Source organism: Arachis hypogaea, chromosome 15 (genome assembly GCF_003086295.3).
Source record: "Arachis hypogaea cultivar Tifrunner chromosome 15, arahy.Tifrunner.gnm2.J5K5, whole genome shotgun sequence".
Lineage (NCBI taxonomy): Eukaryota > Viridiplantae > Streptophyta > Magnoliopsida > Fabales > Fabaceae > Arachis > Arachis hypogaea.
This window is the reverse complement of record NC_092050.1, coordinates 127,974,946-127,996,188: the sequence shown is the minus strand read 5'-3', so window position 1 is coordinate 127,996,188 and position 21,243 is coordinate 127,974,946.

Genomic DNA, 21,243 nt, shown 5'->3' with positions numbered 1-21,243 from the left:
GCTCCACGACGCCTCTGCTCCGTGACGAAGCCTCAGATCTGCGACGTCGATGACAACTGTTATCCAACGTCGCCTTTGCTCAATGAAGACGATGACGATTCTGCTCCATAGCTGGTTTCTGTTGATTGATGAAATTGGTTTTAATATATATTTTGATTTTTTATTGATGAAATTGGGTTTAGGGTTTAATTTATGGGTTTAGGATTATGGTTTTGATTCTGTTAGTTGATAAATTTGAGTTCAGAGTTAGATTCTATTGCTGTAAAATTTGATTTAGGATTTAGATTTGTAAAATTGGGATATATATTGAATTTATTTTAAACTGTTTTTGAAATTTTTATGGATTCTGTTTTTCTTTCCCTTCAAACCTATGAATATTTGCGGATATCCAAAAATCCGGTGGGTTACCAGGTCCCCGTTACTCGACAAAGTATTCGTGCTTTATAGATGTTCGTGAGTTCAAAGGGTCGGCTGGTGACAAAGTGCTTGGGGTGTAGATGGGAACCTGAACGTGAACTTTTGACGGGAAGAACTGTGTGCGTGATTTGTTGATTGGTCGGCGGATGGGGCCACCTGCAAGGACACTCTGATGCCAAAGTAAGTGTCCATACAATAAGGCGGCTAGATTAGGATTATGGTAACGTACCTGAGGAGAGGGGTAGGTCCCTCTCCTTTATTTCCATTGTCAAGTGAGCCCCCTCACTTGGACCTAGCCCTTTAGAAACTTCTGCCAGCAGTCTAGATCCCATTTCAAGAGGTCGTGTCTCGTCGTATGACTGGGTTGTGGATCCGTTTGGTAGACCTTCGGTACTTATTACGCTGGACCAAAACAATAAATAAACACGTATTTTGAATATACTACATCTAATATATGAAAATAATTTAAATATTGATTCGGGTGGGTTTTGTGAAAAATAGATTAAGTGAAAAATAATAGTTAAGATGAGAGATTAGGGGTAAGTAAACTTGTGAGGAAGACACTTCTATTAATGGCAAATAAGCAATACAAGAACTAATAATGAGGAAGTAGAGGTGGAGAACAAGTGTTGAGACCTCCACTAATGTCACAAGAGGATGAATGAGCTTCGTTTAAAGTGGACAGGGGCTGGTTAATGGTTGTCGAGTGTTCGGGTGGAACACCAGAACGCCAGTTTTTACTCGTGAAGGTGGTGAATGAAATGAAGAACAATGAAAGAAAATTTGGGTAGAGGAAAAGATGAATTTTTTAGCTTCTTAGCTTCAGAAGTCAGAAAGGTCTGTGAAGAAGAAGATGAAGGTGAAAGTGAAAAGTGAGAGTCTGGTTGAAGGTGAAGGTGAAAAGTGAAGTCTGGCTGAAGGTGAAGGTGAAAAGTGAAGTGAAGGATTATTTACAGAGGTGGCTTGAGGTCCTTTTTGTAGTGTAAAACCATGATGAAGAGGACACCCCTTGACCAATGGTTTTAGTCTGACATTTGGCTTACTGCTGTTTCTAAAATATCTTTAGGTACTCCTGTCACCTCAAGTCTTGTCAACTGAAAAGGTAGGAAGTTGATTCCCACACATTAAACTAAAGCTCCTGACATGTGACATTAGTAAAGGGACATCTAGTTTGGTTTTCTTTCAACTAGATGACACCTTTACACTCTAAATTCAACCAATCCACTTCCACCAATATAGTTCCCACTGAAGAGAAATTCAACTCCTCAAAGTGTTCTTTTGGGTTCCATCCTTTTAATTAGCCCAATACCTTTAGGAGGAACTTAACTCTTTTTTGACCATGTTTGTAGGTCATTATAAAAATTAATTATGTACAAAAAAGATTTATATTTTTAGTACACAATCATAAGCCCCCATGCAGTCTTTGAGGGTACAAAGTATTCCCTCAAGCTGCATTAAACTTTTTTGTACTCAACACAACAAGAATAATTAAAAAATTTTTTTTGGTTAACATATCAACTCTAAAGAATCAAATCTCCCCTCTTTTATTTATTTTTTTGTCATAATGAGATATGTATTTGTAAATATTATGATATTCAAATATAAATATTTCTGTATAATATGAATATAATTATGTACTCATAAAAAAATGAATAAAAGAATGTTATTGAGCAAATATTTTAAATATTAATAAAATAAATAAATAAATAAGATTAGTAAATAAATATATTCATAATTTATTTGTATGAAAAAAGAGGGATGATTTGATTTAATATAATAATTTAATATATAAAGAAATAAGAAGGGGAGAAATTCTTACCCTTTTAATTGGACGCGTTTTAAATTTGAGTACCTGAATTTGGAGACACACATAAGGAGAGAAAACACCTGGAAGGGTAGGGGAGAGGTGTTCCTCATCATCTCTGCTAGGACATTTTTTACACAACGCAGTATCATCACTGCTATCACCACCACCATCCAAATCCTCTGTCTTCTTCAACAATTGGGAGTTTTTCTTAGGGCAAAGGACACTCCCACATTCAACTTTGCTCTGTCTTTTTACTTTGTCTTCTTACTTGGTAAGACTCTTTTTCTTCTTTTCTTGTTTTTGTCTTAACCCCTCTCAGCCCCATGTATATTGGGTTGCTAATTTTGGAATTAGCTATAGAGATTCTTTGATAAAGATCTTTCACCTTACAACTTTAGATGTTATATCCTCATTTGTATACGTTTCCAATGAAATCACAAATAAAAAAAAAGAAATTAAATTAAAATTATGAGCAATGTTCGTTTTTTTTTGGTGACTTGAGCAATGTTCGTTTGTAACCATAAATAGATATTTAAAAATAAAAATAATTTATTTTAATTATTTTTTTTTTGCAGGAAGAGTGTATGATTTTAAGAAAAGCAGTAGCCATTTTTTTCTGCCTTTTTTTAGGCCAAACAAAAGGAAGGTACCCATAACTTTCTTGCCCTATTTATGCTCGACTCTTTTTAGGAGTTTGGAGGGTGGGACACTTCACTTTTTTGAAACAGTTCCAAAAAAGAAAAAAGAAAGGTACCCATAACTTTCTTGCCTTATTTATGCTCGACTCTTTTTAGGAGCTTGGAGGGTGGGACACTTCATTTTTTTGGAACTATTTTATACTGCAAATTTCTTAAGATGCATCACTCACATTTTTTGAGTGTATGATTGCTAAAGCAGTTTTCTTTCTCATGTATTGCAGGATGCTTGCAGAATAATATAACATAAACATTGGTTCTTGATAAAGAAGCCTTTTGGAATTAAAATTCTAACTTCTAAAATTGAAATTAGGCATAGTATTGTTTAACGTACTTGAAATTGATGGGCCGATGGTTGTTCCATGATCCGGGTCCAGCAAGATGCGGTGTCCGTTGGGGTGTACCTCAGAAACAATGTAAGGACCCTCCCATTTGGGAGCCCATTTTGGCAAAGACATCTTCCTTATTACTGCGTCTACTGATTTTTAGTACCAGATCTCCCTCTAGGAACACCCTGGGCCGAATGTGCTTGTCATAAGCTGATGTCAGTCTCCGGTGATATTCTTCCATCTTGCTTCCCACAACTTCTCTTTTTCCTTCCAACTCTTGCAACTCAGCTTCACGATCCCTTGACTTTTAGAATATGCGTCAACTCCCTACAAGTAACTGGGGTGTTCTCGTCTTCCTCCATATTCTCCAGATTCGCGAACAGAAGTGGTGAGGGGGTTCTATACCTCGTTTGATCTCTAGCCATCACGTCGAAATATTCCTCCCCAGTGGAGTTGCCAGATGATTCGGGTGGGTTTCGTGAAAAATAGATTAAGTGAAAAATAATAGTTAAGATGAGAGATTAGGGGTAAGTAAACTTGTGAGGAAGACACTTCTATTAATGACAAATAAGCAATACAAGAACTAATAATGAGGAAGTAGAGGTGGAGAACAAATGTTGAGACCTCCACTAATGTCACAAGAGGATGAATGAGCTTCGTTTAAAGTGGATAGGGGCTGGTTAATGGTTGTCGAGTGTTCGGGTGGAACACCAGAATGCCAGTTTTTACTCGTGAAGGTGGTGAATGAAATGAAGAACAATGAAAGAAAATTTGGGTAGAGGAAAAGATAGATTTTTTAGCTTCTTAGCTTCAGAAGTCAGAAAGGTCTGTGAAGAAGAAGATGAAGGTGAAGGTGAAAAGTGAAGTCTGGTTGAAGGTGAAGGTGAAAAGTAAAGTCTGGTTGAAGGTGAAGGTAAAAAGTGAAGTCTGGTTGAAGGTGAAGGTGAAAAGTGAAGTGAAGGATTATTTACAGAGGTGGCTTGAGGTCCTTTTTGTAGTGTAAAACCATGATGAAGAGGACACCCCTTGGTCAATGGTTTTAGTCTGACATTTGGCTTACTGCTGTTTCCAAAATATCTTTAGGTACTCCTGTCACCTCAAGTCTTGTCAACTGAAAAAGTAGGAAGTTGATTCCCACACGTTAAACTAAAGCTCCTGACATGTGACATTAGTGAAGGAACATCTAGTTTGGTTTTCTTTCAACTAGATGACACATTTACACTCCAAATCCAACCAATCCACTTCCACCAATATAGTTTCCACCGAAGAAAAATTCAACTCCTCAATGTGTTCTTTTGGGTTTCATCCTTTTAGTCTAATATCTTTAGGAGGAACTTAACTCTTTTTTGACTATGTTTGTAGGTCATTATAAAAATTAATTATGTACAAAAAAATATTTATATTTTTAGTACACAATCAAATATATTAATTTTATTTCGAAAAAATACCTGAAATTAATATAGTTTGTACTAAGATGTAAGACACTCTTTTAAGTAAAATTCTGACTTATTCACGAAAAGAGTGAAATTGTGTGATGTCTTCGAAAAAATAATAGTGTAAATACATAAGAATAAATCTCAAATCCTTTATTGAGTCTGTATATTCAAACTATTTGGACAAAATAAGAATAGAAAAATTTTTGGGTGTCAGTAACTTTTATTTTTTGTAGCCAACACATAACTATAAAAAAAATAATTTTTTATTATTAAATATAATTTTACACCATTAAAAATATTATTAATAACCAATTAATAATTATAAAACACATAAATTACTGACCCTAATATTCTTTATAAAAATAAATCTCAAATACACTCGAAATTAAATTTATGTCAAATTGAGCCCATTTCGATTACTCTGCATCGAAATGTGTTTGTGTGGGTCTTACAAATTGACAAGGGAGTGGGGTATGTCGGTATGTGTCTATGTGTGTCAAATGATTATTAATGAGTGGGATTTTGCCATCACACCACTTGACCGCTTAGACTACTTTTCTTTAATTGAATTTTTTTTGGTATGTTTTTTATTAGAATAATACTAAAAAGTTATTAAAATTTATTATTTTTTATTATTAATTATTAATATTTAAAAATATAAATTAAATTATTAAACTAAAAAAATTAAATTAATAATTAAAAATAATAACTAAAATTAATAAATTTAATAATTTTTTATTATTTCTTTTTCCACATGTATTTTTTATGTATTTTTATATTATATATTAAATTGATGCATTATTTTAGTATTATTGAATATAGTATAAAATTTATTTTACATTTTATCTATAATTATATATATATATATTATTGAATAGATTTAAAATTAAATTTTAAAATTTTTTTATTGTTTACAAGTTTGTAAAAATGAAGTATTTTCAAAAACTAATTTAAAATCTATTTTTGAATAATAAAAAAATTTTCAAACCTAATTACGTTTTAATATCATATTGTCTCATATTTAGTATTTTTTATCTTGATATAAATTTTGATCTAGTTGATTTAGAATAAATACATAAGTAAAATAGTTTTAATTTGATATAAAAAAATGAATATACATTATTTGGTTATCTAAAAGAGTATTTTATTGTAGAAAGAGAATAAGTACATTAAAATAAATATTTGTATTCTCTTTTGATTTCTTTTATATATTCAAACAAATTTGATTTATTAGGTATATCTTATACAAGTAAATCGAATTAAGAAATTTAACTCAAATTCTAAAAATAATGCAATGTATTTTCTATTCTAATAAGTTGAATAGTAAATTGAATTGGTTTAATTCGATTTATTTGAATACATGGTAAATTCGATTTACATGTAAATGTTTAAATTGAGTTTATTTGATTCAATATATATATATATGCTAAACTTTTTTGCTAAAAATTTATTTTATTAAATTTAATCTTACACAATTAATAAAAATCTTCTTATTAAATTTTATCTAAAAATACAATATATATATATATATATATATATATATATATATATATATATATATATGTTGGGATTAGTATTGAATTTATAATCTAATTAGAGAATTATACTATAAATAAGAGTATGATGTAATAATTTCTATATATATATATATATATATATATATATATATATATATATATATATATATATATATATATGAAAAATGAATAAAATAAAATATTTGAGTTTTAAATTTAGCGAAATACAACTTTTAATTTGCATATTGCATACTAAAGTGCAATTTTTCAGTAAACTATGTAAACCGCGAGGGGAGTCACACGGATTTCAAATACGCATAAACGGCTATACCCTCCCGCGGTTTACGTTGATATGCAAATTTGCTAGAAACCGCGACATGAATTTTGCGATTTCTGTGTTGTTGGCAAATGTGCATAAACCGCGGCTTGAGTATAAATACGCGAGAGGGGTGTCGCGGATTATTCAATTTCAGCCAATTTCACCTTTTTAGAGAGAAAAAGAGACTTCTCGAGATCGAGGGAGAGAGGAAAGTGTGGTGAGGACCACATATTTCTTAAAGGAGTTGGACATTCTAATTTTGCTAGGGTCGAGACCATGGCGGACGAATGCAGTCTTTACCGACTCAACGACGTTGCGCATGTTGCCGGCAATATCAATGAATAGGTAAATTTGTTTTCTTTTAGTGATTGAATTTCAATTAACATAAAAATGTAGTATTCGAGTGCAGTAGTTAGAACACATATTTTAGGATTGGCCAGTTTAGAATTTCAAAGTTAATATGTAAAATTAAAGGTAGGATCAAATGTTTAAGTAGAATGGTGATCCTCTTGTATTTGAGATATATGGTTAAAATTGTAAGGCTTGTGGGGTTGTTATTTAAGTCTCGTATTTAAAAACTAAGATTTAAAATTTTAGCTTTTAAATATGTAAGTTTAAATTCTAATATTATAGTTTTAGTTGTACAGAATTTAAAATTTAAAGATTTAATTTTGTAAATAGAATCTAATGGCTGTATTTACATTCTTAAATTTTAAAATTATAAGTTTTATAGTTTAGATTTTTAAATTTAAGATTTAAATTTTAAAATTATAAATTTAGTATTTGATTATTTTAAATTAAAAATTTGAGTCTTATATTTAAGTTTTATTAATTTAAATTCAATATTATAAGTTTAGTATCTGTTTTCAGTTATAATCTATGGGTTAAAATTGTTAGTAATGGAATTTTATTTGGTTTAGTTATTTCTCTCACATGCTACTGTTAAGTAGGTATATTTATAGTTAGTGTCCGAAGACAATAGAAAATGCCTTTGCATGACAGAATTATACCCACTTGGCTCTACACAACCCTGCCTTTTGTAATATACTCGTCTTTAACTTTGACAGAGTATTGTTGACCGGATAAAAATACTAACTTGTTCTTTATCAGTGAACTTAATTACGTGTCTTTTGTTTTTTTTTTATTTTTCTAAAGCAATGGACTAGAACCAAAAAACTCTCCTCACTATCCATTTGTGAAGTGAAAATTGTAACACCCTACCACACAGAGCTTTACGCTTAAGCCGTAAAATAGAGGTGGTGTGGTAGGGTGTTACAAAAATAATTCTCTACCATTACACCACTCCTTCCTGGTTCTAATATATAGGCATTTTTGGTGCAAGCATAAATTGCTGGATCTCTATGGCAGTTTATGCACATTGATTCATTTATACAGAAATTGTTAGACTTCTGTAATAATTTTTGGCCATTTATAATATTCACATAAATTGTGAGACCTCTATAGTAATTTACGTTCATTTGAAAATCGTGGGACTTCTATTATTATTTTTATAAATTCATAAAAATTGTATTCGCACATGCAATATTCAAAAGTTGTAATACAGTAATTTTAGCTTTCCATAAATTTATTTTGGTCATTTGCTCTTATATATAGGAGGTACGTGTAATTAGTTTCTATTTAAGATATTTTTGTAAAATTGATATCTAATTAATTTAATAATATAAATTATCGTATTTTAAATGATAAAGTTAGAATTTAGGCTTTTTTTGGAAAATCGAAAAAAGCATGGTGTAACACCATGAAATGGAGACTTGGCAAAGAAATTCACTGCTATGGTGTCAGATGAAATCGTAAGCTGTGTTTTGAATTTTAAATTTTTTTTATTTCTAAAATTCACTAAACGCAAGCAATGTTTAGGGGTTTTCAAAATTTAAAAATTTAAAAATTTTTCTTTTTAGCCCAAAACGCAGGTTGCATTTGGAGATGGCCGTTTTTTTATTTTTTTCGTATGCGTTTAGGAAAGGGGTTTTTGTTTTTTTTTTTTTTGGGAAATCCAAAACGCATGTTGCATTTTTTCTGGGTCAAAAAAGATTTTGAAAGCTGCAAAACGCAGCCTGCTATTACTCTTTCTTCCATATTTGAATGATACATAGTAAGTTATTTTGGCATTTAATATTGTCAAAAAAATCAGATTATGTGAGGTAGTAGTTATGGAAGGTATTGCAAATATGCGACTGTATTTTAACGATGAGATTATACCAAACACACACGAAGGAGTGACTTTTGTATGTGAATGTCCGTTTTCATTTGCTATTCCATATACTATGAGTTTTGAGAGTTACAAAATAGTCTTTGTGAGAACATACAAAGTCACATTTCGAAAAGGGTGAGCAATATTTTGTACAGAAGTCCTGTACAAGTGTTTGGTAGAATGATACAGTTTCAACTAATGTCCATCACTGACGACGCATGCATGCAGCGGATGTTCTATATTTATCAACAAACCCGATTTCACGTGCCGATGATAGAGTTGTGCGTTGAGTTTGAACATCATACAGGGATGGATGCAGTAGGCGACGATGTCAACGTTGATGAACTCAGGGATATAGATTGGGACGAAGATCACAACGATAGTGAAGAGGAGTCTGAAGCCAACTATGAGGTCAATTACGAAAACGATGACGAAGACTTGGCAGGCAATCCGGCGGTACAGAATGAGGCGGATGCAATTGTAAGTCGGCAATCCTTTGGCCAGTGACGGACCAGAAAATTTATGTTGGGGGCAAAAATAATACACATTACTATCAAAAGATATATTAATTTAAATTTAAAAATATAAAAATGCACATTAATTATTCAAATAAAAAAATCAAAAATTACATAAGTCGTAACTTTCTTTGCTTCAAATCTTGAAGTTACTTCTCTTCTTGTTTTCATATTTTGAAAATGTTGAATAATTGTTTCATTATCAACTTGATTGAATGTCTCTCTTTCTATATATGTAACCAAATAATCATTCAACCACTCATCTCCCATTCGATTACGAAGTCGACTCTTTATGATATTCATAGCAGAAAATGTTCTCTCAACTGATGACGTTGCCACAGGTAGAATCAAAGCTAATTTCAACAGAAGAAACACCAACGGATAAATAATATGCTTTTTTGTCTCAACTAACTTTTGAGATAGTCCACTTATTCCATTTATATTTGAGAATTGATCATTAAGACACATATCCAATATAAAATTCTCAAGTTGACTATCAAGTGCCAAAAGTTGAGTAGAAGAGAATTCATGGGGATAAAATTCAGCTAAACGAAGCAACTTCTCCTTATCAAATGCAAAAAATGAGTCACTTGGATTCAAACAAGCTATACAAAGAAGTAGCTCGGTATTTACCTCTGTAAAACGATTGTTGAGCTCTTGAAGTTGTCTATCAACCACTTGATAAAATAATTCAACTTGAAAATGATGCAAGTTTGAGACCTTTTGGATTTTGTGTCTTGATCTTCCTTGTGTTACAAATATGTCATTCATATTTGGAACAAGAATATTGTGACTATCACAAAATAGTGAAACTTCATTGAGCAAAGAGGACCAACCATCGTCTCTTATACTTTGCAATCGTTGCTTGGACACTTTAACCAATGTCATAGCATTTATAATGTCTTAATCACTTCTTTGTAGAGCTTGAGACAACTCATTAGTAACTCCTAATATACTTTTCATCAAATGTAAATTGAATACAAATTCAAAAGATTGAATATGATTCAATAATTGACATGCTTCAGCTCTTTGTTCAGGATTATTTCCATCTTCCTCGATCACTTCAAGAACTTTTACCACGGAAGAAAAAATAGAAATCAAGCTAAGTATTGTACCATAATGTGAGCCCCATCGAGTATCACCTGCCCTTTTCAATGTTGTTTCTTGATTTAAGCCATGCCCACTAGAAACATTTCCATTTTGTAATGCAACAATTGTCTTTTGCATTTGACTTTCACGAAGGATGTCTTTACGTTTACAAGAAGCTCCAACAATATTGCACAAACTAGCAAGCAAATTAAAAAGTAGTGCAATTTCGACCTGTTTCTTTGCAACAACCACAAGTGCTAATTAAAGTTGGTGAGCAAAATAATGAACATAAAAAGCACAAGCATTTTCTTTCAAGATCAAAATTTTTAAGCCATTAAATTCTCCCTGCATATTACTAGCTCCATCGTAACCTTGTCCACGTATTCTTGCTAAGCTTAAACTATGCTTTGCTAATAAAGATTCCAAAGCTACTTTTAATGACAACGCATTTGTGTTAAACATGGACAAGGCCAAGAAATCGCTCCATTACAATCCTTTCTTTATTCACATACCGCAAACAAACAACCATTTGCTCTTTAACAGAAATGTCTCGAGCTTCATCAACTAAAATAGCAAATAAATCATCTCCAAGATCATCAATAATAACTTTAGTAGTTTCACTTGCAGCAGCTCTAACAATATCTTTTTGAATTTTAGGTGCTACTTGTTTAAGGTTTCCACGAGCATTTTTGAAAACACGATCAATCTCTGTATTATGTTGAGCAAGAAAGTCAAGAAGCTCCAAAAAAGTACCTTGATTGTTTGAATTGTGCAATTCATCATCACCACGAAAAGCCAATCCTTATCGCAATAAGAACCTAATGGACTCAATTGTTGCTGTTAAGTGAGTTCGGTAATCTTTTTTAGCTTGGTCTGAATGCTTTTGAAAAACAACTTCAATATGTTGCTTTTGCTTCATGAGTGCTTTGCATTTTCTTCGAGCTTGATTATGAACACTATCATGATTTCCAACATGTGTTTGTAATCGCTCCTTCTTTTTCTAATTTGAAAAGCCCTCTTTTACAAAAGCATCATCACTCGCACCATCAGGTTTCATAAGATAGCAACAGAGACAAAAGACAGCATCTTTTGAAATACTATATTCCAATTAATTGCCAAATTCATCAAACCAATCAGCATTAAATTTACGGAGAGAAGTTCCAAAATATGTTTGTGGAAAATCATGTTCTCTTGGTTGAAAAGGACCTTTTTGCAAATAAGTTCAGCTAACTTCATCCCTGTCATTTGGATCATAATTTGAAATTTTTGGTCATTGTCCAGGATCAGCTACCAGACTTTCGACATTGAATTCTAAGAACTTCTTTTTATTAGAAAAGACTAATGGAGTGACTTCAGATTCTAGTGGTAGCTTTCTTTTGAAATATTTTTCCGTTACTATTTCTAAAAATAAAAAATATATATTCTAAATTAGTAAATTGATCAATTCACTTTAAAAATTTATATGCAACATAATTACATATAATAGAATAGAACGAAAGATAAATAAATAAATAATAAGGATCACTAAATTGAGAATAAAATAAAATACATAAATTCATCAAGAGAATAAAAAATAAATTAATACCTAAATTATAATTGTTTGAATTAAAATTTGCAATTGAAAATATCAAAAAGAGAGACAATGAAATTGAAAGATACATAGAGTTATAGAGAGCTATATAAAACAAAATAGATAATTTAAAATTTACCTTTTGATGAAGCGAAGATGACCACTAGATAAAGAATAGAAAAAGAAGGTTGAAAATATGAAACTAAGAAGAGGGTTTAAGAAAATAAATGAGTGACGGCTGGAATTTGAGAATAGAAGAAGACTAAATTTGATTAGGTTAACTAATAGTCTAAATAATAGAAAGATAAAATGGGTTTGGGGTTTTTAATAATTGGGCTTAGTTTATTTGTAGTGGGTATATATATAAATTTTTTTTGTTTAAAAATATGAAATCAGAGTGGGGGCAAGTGCCCCCCATCATTATGCTTCGGTTCGTGCCTGCCTTTGGCGTTCCGTCTTTTACGCAGACTCTGGACCTCGATGCAATGCATGTCCCGGAATTTTCTGAGTATGCGGATATCGGTATGTTATCTTATGGTTATTAATTAAAGTTACCACTACCATTAGTTTTATTTGCCTTGTACTAACAGTGGTTCCTTCGTCGTAGGTGAAGGCAACGCTGCAGCGGAAGATGACGAGTTTAGTGTTGGAATGGAATTTGGTTTGAGAGAGTTGGTGATATCTGCAATCAAAAGCTACACTATCTCTAGAGGAGTTGATTACACTGTGTATGAGTCTGAGCCGCAGACATTCTATGCGAAATGCAAGGGGTATGGTACAGGGTGCGATTGGCTTATCCGAGCTAGCTTGATTCGAAAGAAAGCTTGTTGGGAGATCAGGAGATACAATGGCAAGCACACGTGCACCATGGGCACGATTTCACAAGATCATGCCAAGTTGGACTCAGACACAATTACAGATGCCATTAGATCGTTGGTCGAAGCAGACCCCTCGATAAAGGTGAAGTTTGTTATTGTAGAAGTTCAATCCAGGTTCAACTACACTGTGAGTTACCGCAAGGTTTGGTTGGCAAAGCAAAAAGCTGTCGCAAAGATTTTCGGTGATTAGGAAGTTTCTTACCAAACTCTGCCAGTATTGTTGAAAGCAATGACTGTGAAGATGCCGAGGTCCCAACTCGCATATACGACCGCCATATAAACTGCACATTAGTTACCAAGAGGCCAATTAGAAAAATCATTCTTCTGAATAAAAACATTGGACATTAATGGTTACAACTTACATCGTCAACTCCCATGTCATCGAGTCCTCGCCTAAAATGCGCAGTAGGCCACCGTATATATCGTGTATGTCGGCGCAAATGACTCCACCTAACAAAGAACAGAATAATAATATTAATAAGACTAACAAATTAATAATAATAATAATAGTAATAGTAATAGTAATAGTAATAGTAATAGTAATAATAATAATAATAATAATAACAATAATAATAACAATAAAAGCCAATACCGTCGCGCAAGTAGGATACCAACATCGCCGAGCTGATCGCGGGGTATAGGTGCCAGGAGCGGCATACGCTCCCACGCCCAAACAAAAAGCAGTATCAGTGGGCCATCCATCTCTTTGCAGTTGTATCGTGATGCACGACACAACGATCTGTATAGGTGTGCCAGACTGGCTGCCCCCCAATTGTATGATGAAATACGGTGAAAATCCCGAAGTAGCGGTAGAAACTTCGAGTTCAATGAAGTGGTCGACTTATCCGAAAACACAACTGTTCCAAGCACATAGAAAATGTGCGCCCGGACGTACCGCTCAACAGACTCCTGAGTGTCACACGGCTCGGTGTCTCTGCACCGCCGGACCCATCAATATTAACCTTTTCCAACAAGTGATCTTGCAGACTGGGCTCCCGACCAAAACATGCAATGTAGTTCTCCACCAAAAACTGGTGACTGCTGTCTGATCTACCCATAACGGCCTCTCTATTAATCGGGAGACCAAGAATATAGCTCACATCTTCCAGCGTCACCGTCACTTCATCGACCGGAAGATGAAATGTGTGAGTCTCCGACCTCCAGCGTTCCACCAAAGCGCTCAATAGTGCAGAATGACCTCTCATTTCGCCTACTCGCAAAACGTGTTGAAACCCAGTCAATACCAATGCCGCTGCAGCTACCTCATTAAAGGTATCTGGCGAGTCCGGTTTTCTGGGCAACAAACTCCTAATAGCCTGCAAAAAGAAAAATGATAATTATTAAATTCTAAATAATATCGATTAATAATTTATTCAAAAAATAGCAACAATAATAAAACGGTATTATCATTATTATCTTAAACAATAATAATAAATTATTAAAAAATAATATCTAATTATTAAAAAAATCAAAATTTATTTATTAAACAGCATTATTTATTTATTATCAAAAAATAATAATAATTATTGTACAATATTCTATGATGACTAACAATAATAATAATAATGTCACTAATAATAATAATAATAATAATAAAAACCGGTAACTAAATAGTAATATTATTATTATTATCTTAAAAAATAATCATAAATTATTAAGAAATAATAAAAAATTATTAAACAATATTTATTCATCATTAGAAAATAATAACAATTTATTATTATTGCACAGTATTATTTATTTATTATTAAAAAATATTAATAATTTATTATTATTATCTAACACAGTATTTTATTTCTACACTACTCATGCTAACAATTTTTTTCGACAGACTAAAACATAATAATAATAATAATAATAATATACACAGTAAACAGTACCCATGATAACAATTATAATAAGGTTACTAATCACGATAATAACAATAATCATAACAATAATAATAATAACCATAACAAAATTTAAAAAAAAAAAAACTCTGTTAATAATCGATTACCTATTACAGTTATTATTATATTAAAAAATACTAAGAACGACACAATTTTATTATTATCCTAAAAAATAATAATAATTTATTAAACAGTCCTATTTATTATTAAAAAATAACTTTTAAGTTATTACCTTTATAATAAACAGTAGTATAAAAAGTTAACAACATACTAATCCTAATAATAATAATTATAATGATAATAATAAAATTAACAATAAATTTATTAATTAAAACATAAATATAAAACATAAAAATAAATATATTTATTCACCATAACATTAAAAAAAAAAACCCTTACCATTTGAGGTTGATCTAAATACTCAATAATATGTTCTTCAAATAAAGTAAAATTACGAGGTATTTTTACTTCTTCACTGAATAAAAACTCAAACCTTCATTGATTCTTCTTCCCACCACTTACCCCCTTTCACCCTCTACTCCAACCCTTTCACTACTTACCCACTTACCCCCCACTCACAACATAAGAAAATTTCACTTTGAAGCAAGTAAGAATGAAACGGTGTGGCCTATGTTATACTTTTATACACCGGCTCCACCACTCTCCCGTACACGTGTCATGCATGCAGGTGGGGAGACTGTCAATCGCAGTCTACAATTTGCCACTGCAGCCTGCCAAACGCAGGTTGCGTTTTGCGGCTTCGAAGTTGGTCAATATTCAGAGTCATGTCGGCATGCAGGTGGCAGGGACACATTTTGAGATTTTGTTTCCCTCCCGTACCAAAGCTGCGTTTTGTAGTTGTTCCACTATTTTCTCTCAGGCAAAATGTAACATGCGTTTTGCAGGTTACTGATTTCATCAGGTCCACAATGTAGCATAACACGCCATGCATCCATTTATCTGCACTTCACCATTTTTTTAATCCATTTAGAAATTAATTTTTGTAGAATTTATTTTGGTTGTGACAGATCAACAAAAAGAGCATCTAATTATGATTGTGACTTCCTATGCATATAGCATGTTTGTAGACTAAATCCCCAAAATGGTCCTTCAGATTGGGCCCTTGCACCAATTTCACTCCTGAATTTCTAATTGCACCATTTTGGTCCTCGAGATTGAATTCCGAGCTCCATAAAAGTTCCTAAATCCATTTCCGGCCTGAGTCAGCAAATCGAATGCTGATCTGGCAAGTCATTGCCACGGTGGATGTGAAAACGGCTATATGACGTGGACATGTGGCGACCATGCTCCAATGTAGTCCCTACCCCCATTTATAAACCCTAAACCCAACGTGAACCCCATCTTCTTCATCTTCTTCTTCCGCTTCTGTCTTCTGCTTCTATTTCTACTTCTTCTTCTTCTTCTTTTTCTTCCAAGTGTAGTACTGCTCGCAATGAAACTTGTGACAAATTATGGGTGGTGCTAGTCACGCAGTAGGGACTTCGAGCCACTCCTCTTCAACCGAAAACTGGACAAAAATATCAGTGCAAACTAGGCCTAAAAAGGTACTGGAATGGTGTGGATGTGGATGTCCCCCCATCCTTAGGTGGTCAGGGACTGAAATGCATTCTAACAAGTCCTTTTTTGGATGTCCTAATTATAATGTATGTAAGTGGGTTAAGCTCATTTCTGTATAGTTACTGTGTTTCCGTTCCAAATTTGTATGACCATTTTTTGGATTATTGCAAACTAACGGAAAGAGATTGTGTGGATTATTTGTTTGGACAAATTCTAGACAAGAAGATGAGATTTGAAAAGCTGATAATAAGGAGGGAAACTGAAAATGAACTTGGCCTGGAGGCTAGGAAAACTGGAAGCAAATGTGAGAACTCAGAAAGTGTTAATCCATGCCATGTGTTTAGTGTTGTTGTTAGTTGTTATTTTTGTGTTAATGTTGTTCAAAATTTGAGCATGACATGGATTATACAAGTATATTTCTGATTATAACTATCATGAATGAAAAAATTTGGACATAATTGAATGAAAAAATTTGGCATGTTGTGTTTTAGCATTTGATGTGAATACTTACAAAATAAAAATTGAAGACAGGACAATCATATGGTCAATAATTAAAATACTGCCATATATATAATTTATCAAAATACCATAGTATGCATATCTTTAAGGTCTTGAGTTTGCAGAAGTTACTGGAGAAGATGATCTTTTTCTAGTTGTCAGCTTTGTAGGTCTTGTTGGTTGGAATGCACATTAGGCACAAATGCCACAAATGCCACACATTAGGCCCTGCAAACTTGGCATAGCCTTCCTCATGGCTGGAATCAGACCCTACAACAGAAATTGAGACAGCATAACCATATTGAGTGAAAAATTGACCCCATAAAATACACATAATGACCCCTATAATTTCATCCCGTGCACCATAATAGACCCTGATTTTTAAAAAATACACTATAACAGTCCCTGACTTTGACAATGATACACCATAATAGACCCTAACATTTACATCGTGCAAACAAAATAGTCCCATTTCAATTTTGCAGAATCAGTTCATATTCAACCCAAATAAAATTCACCAAACTGATTTCAAGAACAATTCATAAATGTTTGCTTATGCTATTATGCAGACTTCCTAATTTCAAGAATCAATAATCAATATATCATCATCATTAACCAATGTTACTCACACATATACAAAATCAAATCAATAATCTTTCAAAGTGTGGAGACAAAGCAATAAAAGTCCAGCATACATGAAGTATAAGCATAACATCAGAAGCACATGCTAAAAGCTTTTTGTATACTAGATTCTATAGCTTTATGTAGTCATAGAAGCACATGCTAAAAGCTTTGACTTCAAATTTAACACGCACATCTCAAATTAGACCCATAAATTTCAAATGTTTAAATTGAATGTATCTATTATTAATATTATTATTATTATTATTTAACTAATATACCACTAACAAAAAAAATAAGTTAGTAACAAAAAATCAAACATACCTTCATGCTCAATGAACACATCAACAAGACAATTGTTTTTCTTAGCAAAGAAACACATCTTCCTTAACTTTCCATCATTGTTTAATCTCCTGAGTCCAACCTCTAGACTTCTACCTAGAACAAGCCACCAACATTCCTTCATCTTGTCGTACCCAAGCTCTTTATGATAATTCCTAATATAAAAAATATCTAATGTATCTTTATCAAAATCACCCAAACAACTTTTCTTATCAGGAGAATAAACAATCTTTACTTCATTTTTTTGAAAGCTACTCCCGTAATGGAACATAATATCAATTAGATTTTCATCTGTATCAGAAATAAAAATTATACAAGTTAACTCAATGACCATGGTCAAAACTCGAAAATCAACAAATTGCATTTCATGTCTGGTAAAAAAAATTTTCCCCTGTTTGATCAAGCAAAAACAGAGCATTTTTAAAATCCATATTCTAACAGAACAATATATAAAATCCTAAATCTTTATCAACGATGAAAACACCCCTACCACAAACAAACAGAAAGCCAACTAAAACCTTGAAAATCAAGCTATGATTGCCAAATAAATAAATAAATAAATAAGGGCGCTGTGTACTCGCCTTAATAACAACAATGGTGCTTTTTCAATAACGACACTATGAACTCCACAGCGACACTAGTAGCCCCGCAAAACTGTCGAACTCGCAAACCCTAAACCACCACACTAAGCCTTCACCATTGTCAGAGGAAGAGGGAGTCTAAGAGTTCGGTGTTGTAGAAAGGAAAGAGAAGACTGTGAGTGATCAAAACACATATGCTTCCAACATTTCTTTTTTATTCATGTAAAACGGTAACGTTTTACTCTCCTTAGGTGCCAAAACCCTAAACGACGTTGTATAAAACATCCACCGTGGCAGTGATTTGCCAGATCAGCACTCCGATTTACTGATTCGAGCCGAAAATGGGCTTGGGAACTTTTATGAAGCCCGGAGTTCAATGTCGAGGACTAAAATATTGCAATTGGAAACTCAGAGGTAAAATTGGTGCATGGGCCCAATCTGAAGGACCATTTTGGGGATTTAGTCCATGTTTGTAGGGGTGGCAGGGACTCATCGTTCACAAGTACATACAATTTTTAAGCGGAATTAAAAAAAATTACTAAGAAAAAATGTTAAATGTTGAAAGATTATTATTTACAAAATGATATAAAGAAAAAACAAAACAAAAAAAACAAAAAATCCATTCCTCACATATTTAGACCATCTCTGTAAGATCCAAAACCTTTGAAAAAGGGCTATCATTAGCTAATTTCAAATTCAGTGTTTCTGTAGCTTTAATTTCAGAAATTTCTTTATTAAAGCAAATTAAAGCAAGTTTTGATTTATTGAATTTGAGATAAGTTATGATTATTATCCAATTTGATAATTATTGGATTATTTTCTATATTCAAATCATAAAGTTGGTAGTTGTGAAATAATAAGGATTTCTATCTGATTTGGATTAAATAATTAATATTTTAAATATTAATATTGCTACTTTGGAAAATAAATGATTTAATTATATTATTTCAAATTTTTAGATTTGGACATTCTATTAGAAATAATTTGTGAAATTAATGAGCAAATAGTATTTTCTATATATAATTAGTGTTGGATTTAATTTGGGTTTCAATTACTATGTTGTCCACAATTTTATCGAAAATTACTAAAATACCCCTAGCCCTAATTTTCTTAAAAACCCTAACCCATGACCCGGTTCCCTTCTCACTCAACCTAGCAACAGCAGCACATGATTTTCCTTTTCCCTTTCCATGAAAGAAAGTAACAAAAGCAGAAAGAGAGAGAGAGAGAGAGAGGCTGAGTTGCTGCAGAGGAGAGTAAGGAAGCCGCCGCTCAGCTGGTCACCGCCGCTCATCCTCACTGCCGCCAGCTGGGTGTCCCCACCAAGCCGCCGAACCTACCACGCATCGCCGCCGCCAATCTCGCGCCGCCGCGGTCCCGTCGAGCTTCCGCCAACACCGCACGAAACAAAGAGAGAAACCAATGGAGAAGAGGGCCGCGGAGGGGGGAAGAGCTGCCGATTGCAGTCGCCGTTGGGTCCTTGTTCCTCGCCATTGAAGGAGCTGCTCCCAGCCACGGTGGTTGCCGATGTTCGCGCCGCTGCTGTCGGAGAACCCGAGGAGAGAGAAACGACACGACGGGAGAGAGAGGGAGTCGCCGTAGAGCCACGAGCTGCGCCAGTCGCCGCCGCGTCACGTCGGAGAGGAAGGCTGAGACTGAGCGCTGCTGGGAGAGAGGAAGACGCGGGCTGGAGGAGCTGCATCCAGTCGCCACTGTCACCGGAGTTCTGAGGCCACCAGGACCACCACCGGAGTTTCTGATTACTTCTGCCATCGCCGGAAAAGTTTTCCGTCGTCGTGATTGGAATTTGTCGCCGCTGCCGCTTGAGGTGGCTGTCGGGCTGCCGCCGAGCCGGTTCGGAGACCGCCGCTGTGTCGGTTCAGCCGTTCCTCCTTCGGTTCGGTAAGCGTTTTCGATTTGAAAGCCCTTTAGTTACTGTTCTGTTATCATACGCTGAGGTTTGTGGCGTTAATTGCTATACGATTGAGTTTCAGTTGTTGTATGTTGCGATTAGAGTTGTTGAGACTATTGCGAAAGTGGCTTGAAACTGAGGTTTTGGTTGCCGGGATTTTAATTGTTGATTTCGGGTCGAGGCGGAAAGGACTCTGTGATGCGTTTGGGCTATGGTTTTGCGTTTTGAGGTAGGGGCGCTTTCCAAAAACTATATTTTATATATTGGAATTATTACATATGGATACTGATGTGAGTGAATGTGTATTTGGTGATTGTATCGGCCTTATGTATGGCTTGATTTGTCTTGGTTGGTTATGAACGTCTGTTGGTTGAATTATTGTGTGGTTTTGTGAAACGAAATGCTTTTCAAGTTGATTTTTTTAAAGCTTTGATATCGAGTTTAATCCATTTGGAAATTGATTTGAGTTGAATGGATTTTCTTAAGAATGTGAAAAATAGAATACACTCTTAAATTCAGCCTGGCTTGCTTTAAATGATCTGGTTTGATAAATGACTGTTGCTGAACCGTTTCTTTAAAGCCTTGAAAATGAGTTAAATTGGTTGATATTGATTTGATTTTTGAAACGATTTCCTTGAGATATGTAAATGAGTCGACTGGTGGAGTCAGTTTGATCTTGAATTTGATTTTTGGATTTTGGATTGTTGAAAAGGATTGTGGAATGGTGTAGTTGGGACCCGAACCGGGTGGCAAAGTCTAAGTTTTAGGGGAGGTGCTGCCAAAATTTTTATAAAATCCGAGTCTTTATTGAAATATTGTCTGGAAAAATGACGAGTTAAAGACTTCTACTATTTTATTTGAATTATCAAGAAAAGGATGATTCATGCTTTTGAAATGAATTACTAAAGAGGAAATTGTGATTTAGTCTTGCTTCTTAACAAAGGCATTGTATCTCTTTCAGGAGAAAGCTATTTAGATGAAACTTATGTTTTAAAGCTGTTTTAAATGTGACAAGTGCAATGCCTTTGAATTTGACTT